Consider the following 14331-nt stretch of genomic DNA (forward strand, 5'->3'; position numbering starts at 1 on the left):
AGCAATTGCACTGCTGGGGATTTACACCAAAGATACAGATGCAGTGAAACGCTGGGACACCTGCACCCCGATGTTTCTAGCAGCAATGTCCACAATAGCCAAACTGTGGAAGGAGCCTCGGTGTCCATCAACAGATGATGGATAAAGAAGCTGTGGTCTATGTATACAATGGAATATTCCTCAGCCATTAGAAACGATGGATACCCACCATTTCCTTCAACGTGGATGGACCTGGAGGGTCTTATGCTGAGTGAAGTAAGTCAATTGGAGAAGTACAAACATTATATGGTCCATTCATTTGGGGAATATAAAAAATGGTGAAAGGGATTATAGGGGAAAGGAGAGAAATGAGTGGGAAATATCAGAGAGGGTGATAGAACATGAGAGACTCCTAACTCTGGGAAACAAGGGGTGGTGGAAGCAGAGGTGGGTGGGGGGATGGGGTGACTGGGTGACAGGCACTGAGGGGGGCACTTGAAGTGGGTGTTATGCTATGTGTTGGCAAATCGAACTCCAATACAAAAATATAGAAAAAAATAAATAAAGGATAGCTCTGCCTCTGGTACTTGATCCATGTGGAGGTTTCTCAGAGCAAGAGGAGCAAGCAATAGGAGTGACTGTACCTGCTTGTGTCCCTTGGGGCCTCTGCCTGGACTCAACATCCCCCTTCACTCAGCCACATTTATCCCTCTAATGTCCCCTGTGATCTCTCACCAACACTAGCCCCTTTGTCCTTGTGTCCTTGTCCTGTAGCTAGCTGACCCCTCAGGACAGGATCACTGTCCCCTCCTCCAAAATGCCCTAGAACCTCCACAGATGGCAGGCCTACCCTACTGGGGGAGCAGATGGGAGCCCCACTTACATTTTAATAGCATTGCTGTGGCTGCTGTGTGGGAAATAGATGTAGGGGGAGGGGGCGAAGTGAAAGAGTGGTTTATCTGAGAGGAATTGCAACAGTCCAGGCAGGAGATGAGGGTAGCTTGCACAAAGAGGGTGTGACATCGGTTGGATTGAAAACCTACTCGGATGAGAGATCAAACTGAATTGGCTGGTGGGGTGAACAGATGTGGGCACGCAAAGTCAAGGATGATGACAGTATTTTGGCCTCAGCAAATGGGTGAATGGTCACTGGGAACCACTGGTGTTCACTGGGATGTGGCAAATTGGAGGAGGTATGAGCCTGGAATGACAGGGGATCAGGCACTCAACTTTGGGCAACTGAAGTTTGAATCACCCGTTAGACAGCAAGGGAAGCTTTACTCAGTCTTGGCAGCCTGGAGTGCAGGGAAGGGTGCAGAGTGGAGATTCAGATTTGGGGCTCTTGGGTGTGTAAGTGGCACTTGAACGCATGAAGGAATAAGACCACTTAAGTGAGTGTAGATAGAGAAAAGGTCTGAGGATGATCACAGGGGTACCTCTGATACTGAGAGGTCAAGAGATGGGAAGACCCAGCAAAAGAGCCTAAGGAGGGGTGGCCATCAGAGTAGGAGAGAGTCAGGAGGGGATGGTGGCTTGGAAGCCAAGCCAGACCAAGCCATTTCAACTGTAAAATGCTGTGAAAAGCAATGCAAGTTGCCCATCACATTGGCCACTTAGAGGTCCTGTAGCCTGTATAAGAGTGGAGCTAGGAGAAGGCCCCGTGGGAGTGGGCTGGGAGTTTGGCATGGTGGGTTGTTTAACACTCTGGAGGCATTTGGAGCTGAGAAATGGGCTGCAAGTTGGAGAGGAAAGGAGGTTAGAGGAGATTTTAAATACTTTAAAAAGTATCTTTTCAACTTAATATAATTTTACTTTATTTTATGTTAAGCACCTCTGTTGAGGTATACTTTGCACACCATAATACTCAACCATTTTAAATGTGCAATTCAACGATATTTTAGTCAATTTCCCCATTTATTCAACGATCACCGTAAGTTAGCTTTAGAATATTTCCATCCCTCAAATAAAATCCTTGTACCCATTTACAGTTAATCCAGTTCCTTTTTCCAGCCTCAAGTGAACACTACTTTTTGTCTCTGTAAATTTGCCTTTCCTGGGAATTTCGTACAAATGAAAGCATACAATATATGGTCTTTTGCGTTGGGGTTCTTTCACTTAGTATGATACCCATGCATGTTGTAGCATGTATCAGTATCTGTTCCTTTTTATTGCAGAATAGCATTCTATCAGAAGGATATACCACAGTTTGCTTTTCCATTCACCATTTGCTGTGCATTTGTATCGTGCACAATCGCTATTGAAGATGGCGATTGTATCAGTGTGCTCAGGCTGCCATAACAAAATACCACAGCCTGGGTGGTTAAACAACAGTTAAACGACAGTTATTTTCTCACAGTTCTGGAGGCTGGAAGTCTAAGATCAAGGTGCCAACAAGGTTGGTATACAGTGAGACCTTTCTTCTTGGCTTGTCGATGCCACTTTCTTACGATGTCTTCATATGACCTTTTCTCTGTGTACAGAGAAAGAGATCTCTGGTGTCTCTTTCTTCTCTTACAAGATACCCATCTTATCAGACTAGGTCTCTACCCTGAGAACCTCATTTATTCTTAATTACCTCCCTAAAGGCCCTATTTCCAAATACAGTCACATTATGGGGGTTAGGGCTTCAACATGTGAATTTGCGGATGCAGAGCATGATTCAGTCAAGGGAAATTACATCATATTTGTGTGCTGAATGAGAATGATCTAATACAGGGTTTCTTAACCTTGGCACTTATTTTTTTTAAGATTTTATTTATTCACTAGAGAGGCAGAGGGAGAAGCAGACTCCCTGAGAGGAGCCTGATGTAGGACTCAATCCTAGGACCCCGGGATCACTCCCTGACCTGAAGGCAGACATTCAACCACTGAGCCACCCACGCATCCCTCAATCTGGGTACTCTTAACTCCCCTATATCTCAGTAGCACTTCCCCCAGTCATGACAACCAAACGTGCTTCCAGGCATTGTCAAACGTTTCTTGGAGGGTGCATAATCACTCTTGGCTGAGACGTACTGATACAGAAGGAAGAAAATTGATCATTCAAGAGAGAGAAGAGATCATTGCAAGGGCAAAGTCCTTGAGTAGGCAAGAGGAGATGGGATTCAGTAGTGAGTTGCCCTGCGTGGGAGCAGAGAGAATTTATCCACTGGGGTGGGAGAGAGGACACAGAGGCAGGTTGGGTGGTAGATTAATGGAAGGATGTGCTAGTTTTATTCTTCCATTCATCTTTCTCAGTGAAATCAGCCATCTGTGTGGGGGCAGGACTGTGTAGCACATACATGGCTACTGGAGAACCAACAATGTTCTATTGAGAACATTCCAAGAGAAAAAATTATTTCCTTAGGAACTAATGCCTGCCACATTCTTCCTTCTTTGAATGCACAAAACATTGTTTAACCCACCTACTATAGTTCAACACATATTAGAGTTCTTGATGTATGTGCACTATGTGATTGTAAATTACTCGAAGATGGGACATATCTTGTGTATATTTGTATCTCCTACAACAAACAGCTCAGTCCACAGTAGTTAATAAATGTTGAATTAAAATGAATTTTCATCAGAACTATATAATCTTTGCTTTCTTTTTCTTTTTAAAAAATATTTTATTTATTCATAAGAGACACATATTTCCTGGATCTTGACCTGAGCTGAAGGCAGATGCTCAACCACTGAGGCACCCAGGTGTCCCTATAATCTTTAATTTCTAAAGAATTTGCCTTATGAAAGTAATAATGCTTCAAGAACTGGCTAGTGGGACTAGAATGTAGACAAAAACATAGATTTGGTAAACACCATTTTTCCAAAATAGATCACACTAATAAAACTGTAATATAAACTTGTATTTCTCAAACTTCAATCTCCATATGATTCAGCTGATAGTATTCTTAAAATGCAGATTCTGACTCAGTAGATCTGGGGGGAAGACCTTAGATTCTGCATTCTTCACAAGATTGCAAGTAATGTTGCTCTTCACCCGTGGACCACAATCTGACTAGCAAAGTTCTAGGTACACAAAAGATTGGATTGCATAAGGAATTGAAGAGCTTAGGCAAAGAGCTAACAGTGTCATTGCAGAAGGTAGGAGGGAGTCCTTAGGGAGGTGGTGGTAAAAGAGAGAGAGCATACCTCACAAATGCCACACGGATTCATCAAGCTGGGATGGGGGACATTCATAATCAGCATCATGTTATGGGTTCAGAATCCAAAATGACCTTGGTAGCTTGGAGACATGGAGAGAAAGCAATAAAGGCAAAGTACAGAAGGGATACCTGGGTGTCTCAGTGGTTGAGAATCTATGCCTTTGGCTCGGGGTGTGATCCTGGTCCCGGAATTGGGTCCTGCATAGGGCTCCCTGTGGAGACCCTGCTTCTCCCTCTATGTCTCTGCCTCTTTCTGTGTCTCTCATGAATAAGTAAATAAAATCTTGAAAAAAAATCAAAGTTCAGAAGAGACAAAAAGCATTGTGCTTACAGAGGAAAAACCCCACCTATCAAATCTATGGTGAACAATAATAGGGTAGATGCACGTAGAGCTGAAAAACATCTAAAAATAATGTGGATCTCGGGTTGATCATGAATCAGCAAAAAAGGTGCTCTGGTTTTGAAATCAAGTATAAAAGTAGACACACAATCTGAAACCACTAAGCAGGCATTATATTTAGCTCTGTTCAAAACCTGACCACAATACTGCATCTAGTGTTGCGTTGTATGAATCTAGAACAATGGAGAGAACTCAGAGAAGTTCAGGTGAGAACTTCAAGAATAATTAAAAGATTGAGAAATAGGATTTAGTGGTTAGGGGAGAAAGTTGCATGTTGATTTAATAATAGCATTTTTTCCACAAAAGGGGTGTGTTTTACAGGGAGTGGTGAGTAGTACTTCTCCATATTTCTCTTGACTGACTAAGACAAAATGCCTTTAAACTGCTTCAGGTGATTTTGGTTGGATACAAAGGTAGACCCTCATAAAGAAGAAGGACTGCTGGGCACTGGAATGTGCTATCAAGGAAAGCTCTTGAATATTTTTCCTCTTAGAGGCCTTTTCCCATTTGTTGGGAAATTTTCACGGAGCTCAACTTGAAGACAGAGAGATGGCATAGCTAAAAGGGTGAGCACTATCCTCCAGGGGGATTCTGGGCCCCTGAGAACCAAAATGATTCGTAAAGTTGAGGTTGGTTACTTTCCTTCTCAGGATATCCTGGGGATTACTCACTGGTGTCATTGTGCTGAGAGCTGTCAAGCCTGATGGGCACATTCTATGGGACAAGGACTATAGCATGAGTGTGGTAGAGTCTAAGAAGTGTTCCGGGTCTGGTGTCTCAGAGTCAGCCAACACCACCCCAGTGAAGTGGAATCCTACCTAGTGGACAGCTAGCCTGAAAACTTAGATCAAATCAATGTCTCATGGCAGGATTCACACACAGTTTAGTCATGTGGGTACTCAGAAAATAATATGCATGGATGAAATGGTCAGATGAATGAAAAACAGGGTGTGGTCGGGGCTGGAGAGCCCATTCAAGAGAAGTCAGATATTTGGATATTTAATCTAGATATCTTAATTTAAAAATGTATTAACAAATAATAGGTGCACCTGGGTGGTTAACTTGTTTGAGGGTCTGGCTCTTGGTTTCAGCTGAGGTCATGCTCTCAGGGTCCTGGGATGGAGCTCTGGGTTGGGCCCCTGCTCAGTAGCTTGAGGATTTTCTTTCTCCCTCTTCCCCTGCCCACCTCTACTCTCTCTCTAAAATAGATGAATATATCTTTAAAATAATGTATTGGCAATAATAAAAATTCTGGAAATCCCTGTGTGGGCCAATAGCAGGTAGACCAAGCAAATGCAGCTGTATCTGAATTTGATCTACAGGTTCTGGGTTGGACACTTTCAATATAAATCAAGAATTGATCTGTGACTTATAAGAGAGAATCAAGGGGAGCTCAAACCCAGAGGGACTGTACTAGACATAGTATCATGGTTTTGCCCTACCCGCCTAGGGCCAATATTACAGAGGTTCTCCAGTATGACTTTTATTAGTTGGGTGAGGTATTTAAAACAGATGTTTCACTCTGAATTAACTGGATGGGTGCAGCTGTGTAGATGGGTCTTACAGTTCACCACTAAGATGTCACCCAACTGCCCCTTTCCACGTAAAAGATACAAAACAATGTCCAACAATCAGAGAAACCCAAGCTTCTGGATGCTAACTTCACTTTCCCTTTAGGCTTGGTGATTGCCATGGCAACACCCATCAGGCTGCTTCCTGAAGGCCTCTGGACATGTTTGGGATGAGAAAGCTCCAACCTGTCAAGAGCAGGCATTCTGAGCAAAAACAGCTAGAAGCTGGGAGCCACTCATCATCATAAACTTACACCTTACAGGATGCTGCCAAGTTCTTTCTCATAGGACATGTTGAACTGTTGGTTGCTGGCTCACCTCTGGGTGTACAGTGCACTGGGGAAGAGGGGAGGTGGGGAGAGGAAGCTAATCTTGCTTTCTCAGGGCTCTTGCACACAATGGAAATGCACTGGTTTTTGTTGTTTGGTTTTATGAATGGCTATTAAATAGTAAGATTTTACCGAGGATTGCATCTTGAGGCCAATGGCGGGTTGATAGTGTGCTGGGTGCTGGGAGTTCTACGTCACAGAAATGCCATGATTCCTGCTTCCAAATTATTTGCCTTGGGAAGAACTGGACAAATGAGACAGCAATTTTTATTCTACTTGACTCTTTAACACGGTTGGAGTTCACAGCAATGGACCATTTGAAGTGTTTTATTTTCATTTGTTTTCTTTTCCATGTATTTTATGAGATCAAAATGAGACAACGAAGCTGGTAGGATGTCTCTGAGTGCTCTTTCTGCTATGAGGAAAGAATTTTGTTTATTTCTGTGTTCAGTAGAAATAATTGTAAATTCTGAGCTGAGTGGAATGCCCTCACAAATCACAGGTTCAGGAATAATTCTATCATGGCTACATAATTTTCTTTGGCCTGAAAAAAAACTAATTAGTTAAATGCTAGACTGTTGCTAAAATGGACATACCAGTGGATAATCTTTTGGGGAGAAATTGTTCCACACAATTATAGAATTATTTCCTTATTCATGAAATATCTGAGTGTCTAGACATTGACCTGTATATTCTAAGGACATAAGTCTTTGTTCTCAAAAGTTTATAATAATAAAAATAACTGCCATTATTATTATTGTTGTTGAAGGTTTATCTTGTGCCAGATCCTGTACACACAATTTTGTTTAATTGTCCCAGCAACCCTTTTTGAAATAATCAACGTTATTATTTCCATTTTATGGCTGGAATCTGAAGTTACAAGAAGGTGCCTGAGGCCACCACATAACCAGCAAGTGGCTGGACAGGGATACTTTGCCATCAAGGCTTATAATTTAACCACCGCTCTATCCTGTTCCCTTGAGGTATAATATGGTAGATGAAATTTGCACATTAATAAAAACAAAGCATTTCTGATTGATCCAATCAGAAGTAACCTCTTGTTCTCAGAGACAGACTTTTCAGCTATCCTTGAAACTGGCAGTGTTTATCCTCTGATGGGGAACTTGATTTCTGAAACAACCCAAAGTCCTTGGCACCAAGCCTACTGAATATAATGTTTAATATCACTTCTAGTCTAAAATGTGGTGAGATTGAAGTATTATTACTGGCTTGAAAATATTTCCAAAGGAGGTGTTTAGAAGCATTTTATTTGATGGTAGAAGAAATTATTGACTCTCTGAAGGCAACTATTATGAAGGGAACTTGAAGACTCATGCATGGTTCTGGCTGGGGATGATTTTCCCATTTTGCTCCAGCTTCTTTGCATCCTTGGCCCTAAAGGATTGAATGGCCTCCCCATGTACTGGGCACAGCACTGTGGTTCCATAAGCAGCATATTAATGGATTAATGGTGTGATGGCATGACATCATCTCTTGTGAGTCAGAGAGTATCACTCACATCTATTTATTTTATTCTTTGGAGCAAGGGGTTGAGCTCTGGCCTGGAGTTCAAAACTTCCAGGTTGGAATGTAATTCTCATGAGCATCTCTTCCAGCTCCCTCTTACATTGGCTGGGAGTCTGGGCTATTTCTGGACTTCTGAAGTGCTCTGTGGTGATGGCAAAAGGACAGTGCTAATTGTAGCCTTCCTTTCCTCTCTATCCCACCAGAGAGAAACAACTACTTTAAGTGGCAAGCCAGACGTCAAGTCTTTTGCTTCCAGAACCTTCCCTACAAATGTGCCTTACTTGGGATCTCAAGGCATCTACCTTCTGTCCTATCTTTTTGTCAAGAGCTTTTAATCTGTGATCCACATGGCCTATGGCAAGTTTCTTGACTTTCCAAGACTATATGTTCTCCTTTGTAATATAGTGGTGATGTTGGAGGTGGGGTCATAATGATATTTACCTCATCCAGTTGTTACATGAAACTTACAGATTTGGCTGCTTGACTTGGCTTGAATCCACCTTCTAATTTGGGCAAGCAACTTTTCTGAACCTGTTTCCTTATCTATACAATTGAAAAAATGTTTCATATGTCATAGTTTTGTTGTAAGCATCAAAGGAAAAAATATATGGACAGAATAAATTCAGATCCTGAAATACAGAAGATGCTCAGTATCAATTGCATTCTCTTGGAAATCCATTGATGGCTTTAGAGGGATACAATCCATGAATATTCTGAAATTATATGCAAATATTTATGTGTGTATTATGTGCACATTTTCTGGGGCAGGTTTCCATAACAGTCATCTGATTCTCAGAGAGTTCAAACCTTTCCCCTCCCAACCACCAAAGTTGAGAACCACCCCACTCTAGATGCTTAAATGTGAAAACTCCAGAATACCCTAGACACAACCTCCAGAATGGGGTTGGAAATTGACCCTGTGCATGTTCTATCTTTTATAATCAAACTTAAAACCTTGGTACAGATGATCCTATTCTCAGTTTATGTCCAGCTCCCAAGACTGCATCTTTTCTTCATGGCCATTTGTTATTTGTGTACCTATTGTGTATTGTGGCCATCTGCCTTTCTGACTAGACTGTAAGCTCTTTGAAGACAGGGACTTAATCATTCTTGAGTCCTCAACAACCGAGGCTAAGCACAGCTCTAAACCTAAACCACCAGGTGGATGCTCTGGAAACCCACCTGAGGTGACCAAAGACGAAGTAACCAGAGGTCTGGGTTTGTCAGACCTGCACTCTGTCAGAGCTGTCACTCTGCAGTCCAAGTTGAGAGAAGAATTGAGAGAAGACTTGAAACATTCAGACCCAAGTTCTGGTTTTAGGCTGAACTAATTTCCATACTCTGGTGGGACAAGTTTTTCTCCAGTGTGATTACTGGTACAGGTTGGGACAGGTTGGTAAGATGTTGTAATAACAACTTGGCTTGCAGATGCATTGGCTAGTTTTGCTTAAGCAATTTTGGTGGAAAGAGAGAAAGGTAACAGGTAATGCCTGTTCTGCATTGAAAAAATATAATTGTAAGTTGGGCTAAAAGGAAATCTTTTGCTTGGCTAGCCCAAATTTTTCAGGGGGAATTTGGTGACTTTTTTGGCCAGCAAATCTGAGCTGCTGCCATAATATTCTGCTCAAGTCAGGAAAACAGTTTTTGGAATTTAAGAATTTAAGCAGAGGGAGGGAAAAGAGCTTTTTAAGGGAAAAGAACTGTTCAAGTTAAAAAAAAAAAAGTGAGCCCTATTAACTTGAGTACAATTCAGAGCGAGCATTACCTTTCCTGTTTCTATCTCTTCCTACCATCTTTCTTCTGAGCCATAGCAATGAGAAGACTTATTGGTTCTTATTTTCCCCCCAGAATTTATATATCATACCAGAAAAGGTGAAGTAGTTCATGAGACCCTTGACTTCCCTACACCTTTTCAAATTCTAAATTAATTTTCCCATTAAGAAGCCATGTGAACATACATAAAAATCTGAAGAGAGAAAAAAGTCACTTAAAATCTGGCCACCTATAGTCATGCAATCCCTTACTCACTATTAACATGATTAAAGTGTTTCTTCCTTGTGCAAAACTTAAAAATTGTAACGATAGTTTATGTATAACTTTTTTTCTTACAATCTTCACTTAACTATCTTTCACAAACATCTTTAGGTGTAAAGATGTTTCTTGATGAGATATGGTCTTTATAACCCTCATGGTTAGTAGCTGTATAGCATTTTACTGAGTATATGCAACATATTCTCCTACTGATGAATATTTAGATTGTTTCCCTAGTGTGCAGTTGTATCAAATTCCACAGCGAACATCTTAGTGCATGAAAGTTTTTTTTTTTTTTTACAATTTGAATAACTTTCCTAGCATGGTGCCCAGAAGGAAAATCAGAGTTCTGGATCAGTGAGTATAAAAGTTTCAATGCTCTTGATATGACTTCCCTACTGCTTTCCAAAAGGTTTGTACCAACTTACCCTGGCAGCAGCAGTAGGTGAAGGTTCCAGGATTTTCATCAGAGTTTTTATTTAAATTATGATATAAACAAACCAAAATGGTCTCCTGATGAGCTGTTACCCCTAGTGAACAGGTAGGAGGAGGTAGGAATACCCCATGGGTCACCAAAAAATCTGGAATCATGATCTTGCCTTCTCTCCTCCAAGAGGATCCCCTTTGCTTGTGGACCAGGACAAAGTTGGGGCATTCTAGAGCACTATATCGGAGAAGAAAGGGGAGACTATAATTCAGGCTGCGATTAGACTCTTGAAACAAGCTGTTACCACTGTTGTTTCTTTTGCGGCCCACTGAATGAGGAAGAGAAGCCTCTGTTTTGTCTCAGTTCTCAGTTTTTCTAGGACCTCTTTATTGGGCTAGTGGTCCAAGGCAATCAATATTTATTGTTCTGCCAATTATGTCCATTGATATGTAGTACTGCATCCCAGTACCTAAAAGACCATCTGGAAAGAGTAGGCATTCAATATATATTTGTTGAGTGCAAGAATGAATGAACAGTATCATGGGAGCTAGCAGAGGCCTTATTTCTTTTGAGGCATGTAGCTGACGAGGCTGTTTGCCAACCAAACATATATTTCCCTTATCAATTGAACTTGCATTTTATTTGTGGCTACAGGGTACCAGTGAAATAGCTCATTTCCCCAGGTACTTTGCATCCAGGGAAAATGAATCTGCAGACCATGTGACACAGTTTGGATCAATGGGCTGTGCAGATGTAATCTCAGAGTTTCTGAGGAAGCTGCTTTTCTTCTTCCTTGTTTTTCTCCTCTTTCTTTTCTGTGAGCTTAGAGGTGGGAGGGCTCTCTTATCAACAAAAGATGGTAAAGGTGATGATGAAGACACAAGCTAAAGAAGATGGAGAAGAAAAAGATGACAAGTTGAGACGCCATCATGGGGTTGCTGCATCAGCCCTGAGGATAACATTTCTGAGAAAGTTCAACCCTTTATCAATAAGCCACAGTGGTTGGATTTTTAGTGACACACAACTGAAAGCCATCCTTCCTGATACAAGGAACATGTGGCTCAGGGAGTTTCGTCCTGCCCAAGGTCACAGTGACAGTGTGGACCAGAAATAAGACCAGAACCCAGGTCTACTTAGTTAAACCAACCCTCTGACTTCCCCCTATACTCCTTCCTGATGGTACCAATTTCAGCTCAGAAGTGCCCTCAAAAGTACATTGACGTTAAATGTATTTTTAAGCATTTTTGGAAGAGATTTGATAAATATCTTGATAAATATTGGATTCTGATTGATTTGATGGGCCAAAGATACCCGATGGTACTTATAAACACAGGAATTTTGCTTTTGTAATATATACTCTAGTCTAAATGAGCTTTTTGAGGGATATCTACTTAGTAGAAAAGAAAAGAAAATACCAGCAGGGTTTTCTTTCAGATTCCCATCATCTATGTTAACTCTGCCCTCATATCTCATAAAAAAAATTAGAAACCAAATCTGATAAATTTAATTTGGATTTGATATTTCAAAACTTTGACAAGGTCTTCCCTATGTTTTTATTTTTAGAGAAGTCAGAAAAGGCTGAGGCTACAAGTGCCAATATGTATTTTCTTGATGTTCTCTCAGTGTGTTAAAGTACGGACCCTTTGGCAATATTTCTCAAAGAGTTGCTTTTAAATGACATTTGAAAAGCATCTACACTGTTCACATTGTTTAAGTTCCTGGATAAATAGTCCTCTACATTATGGAAGTGAATTATGGAAGATACCAGATACAAGAGAGAAAGAGGGTCAAGTTCATTTGCTGAGATGACCCAGCAGGGAAGCATTTCCATAAATCAGTGTTTGTAAACCACAGAGAACACTGCTCCTGAGTCTTGTACTTGGTGCATTTGTCAGCAACAGGTAATTTCCCAAAGGTAGGATAAAGCAAACCAAATGTTTTAGTCCATTCTTTGAGAGTCATAGTACATTTTGGAAAACAGTGTAAGAATGTGGTTCAGATAGTCCCATCAATACCCTACTCCTTACTGTATTCATTAGTCAATTTCAATTTTTCAAATGTAGCTGCAATCACTTTCACTGTTAGTGTTTGTATATTAATACATATGTTAGGAAACTTCTTCCAACTGAAATGTTCATTCAATCTGTTCTTCTTTTCATATTCCTCACTGGCCATAAATCCAAAGACATAGATGTCATGGGACACTGAATAGCTCTTTGCCTTTGTCCTGTTCTTCCACTATAACTGAGAATAACAAGGCCATGTTCAGGAGTGATGCTGGTGTTGTTGCTGCCATCTTGCTCTCAGCCATGGATATAATCAACACGGAGGCTGGCAAAGTGGTCAAGTGGAAAATCCATGACGACACATGCCACTGATCACACTGCATCTGGAACATGGCTTGCCTCTGGATTCCCAATTATGGGGGACAATAAATGTTCTTCTGGTTAAACCGGTTGAATCCGTTGTCTATACATGACAGCCAAGAACACTGTTAGACTTAGGGAGGGCTGAGCAAACCCTTGAATCAGCCCAGCCAGCCATCTGTGATGTCACGTTATCTGACAGCCCGCAGGAACAGCCTGTCCAAACCACATCCATTCCTTAACTTAAAAACTGACAACTGCTGGTAGCCCTGTAGGCTAGGGCCATCAGATTTAGCAAGTAAACACAGAGGATGCCCAGTTAAATTTTAATGTCAGATATAGAAGGAATAATTTTTATAGCATAAGCATGTCCCAAATATTGCATGGGGCATACTAATACAAAAAAATTATTCCTGTGTATCTGAAATCCAAATTTAACTGGGCATCCTATATTTTATCTGGTAACCCAACTGTAGGCTCCTTAGGAAGACTTCTGAGGTGCTTGTCGGGGTGCCTGGGGTCCTGAAACCATATTTGTCTGGGACTTTTTTTTTTTTTTAGATTATATTTATTTATTCACAAGAGACACGCAAGAGAGGCAGAGACATAGGCAGAGGGGGAAGCAGACTGCTTCCTGGGAGCCCAATGTGGGACTGGATCCCAGGATCCCGGGATCATGACCTGAGCCAAAGGTAGATGCTCAACCACTGAGCAACCCAGGAGCCCCATGTCTGGGAATCATTTTTAAAGACCATTGTCTAGGTGAGCCATTTCCCAAATTAATGAAGAATGACCACAAGGAAATAGGTTCTCACTGGACTTTGGGCCCTTTCTTGGTAGGGTCAAGTGAGTCTTCTCCTTTGTCCCTTCTTCTTTGTACCATTCTCTATCTCTTATCACATGCCCTTCCCCAATTTCCAAGAAACTGAGGCTTCTCCTAATGTTCTTCAGCCATCAGAAACCCTCTTGGGCTTCTGGTCCAAGTGTGCTCCAGCATTACTTCTTTCTTCCTCTTTCTGCACAACCTCCCGCTCATCCCTGGTCACCACCAGGGGACACGAATCTGTGAATGGCTGACAGATGGACTGTCCCTCTGGGAGCATCTGCTCTTTGGCTTCTTTGCAGGAATGCTTCTCAGTCTGGTCTTATGGAAAACAGCATGGCAAAGTGAAGCCTTCTGGGCAGCAGGTGGGCCTTTTATTGCCCCAGAAACTCTCAGCCTCTGGCATCTGCTTCTGGAATCTGGCATCTCATTCTGCTGATGATCTTGGCTCAGATGCTGATCGGGACCCAGGCCCCACCTCTGGAGTCACCAAAGGGGGACTGGCACCCTCTTCATAGTAACCTTAACCAACCCTTAATAGAAATGAAGGAAGTTTCCTTTTCTCTTTAGTTGAGATAAAAAATGTGCTCTTAAACTTTTCTTATTAGAAAATGGAGGAAAGTGAAAGCAAAGCAAAGAATCCAAAGCATATAAATGGCTGTTTGCAGAGATCACTTTCTGATTCTCACTCCTCGCCCACACAGAGCAACCTCCTTGGCACAGTTATGAGGAA

Source organism: Canis aureus, chromosome 37 (genome assembly GCF_053574225.1).
Source record: "Canis aureus isolate CA01 chromosome 37, VMU_Caureus_v.1.0, whole genome shotgun sequence".
NCBI classification, from domain to species: Eukaryota; Metazoa; Chordata; class Mammalia; order Carnivora; family Canidae; genus Canis; species Canis aureus.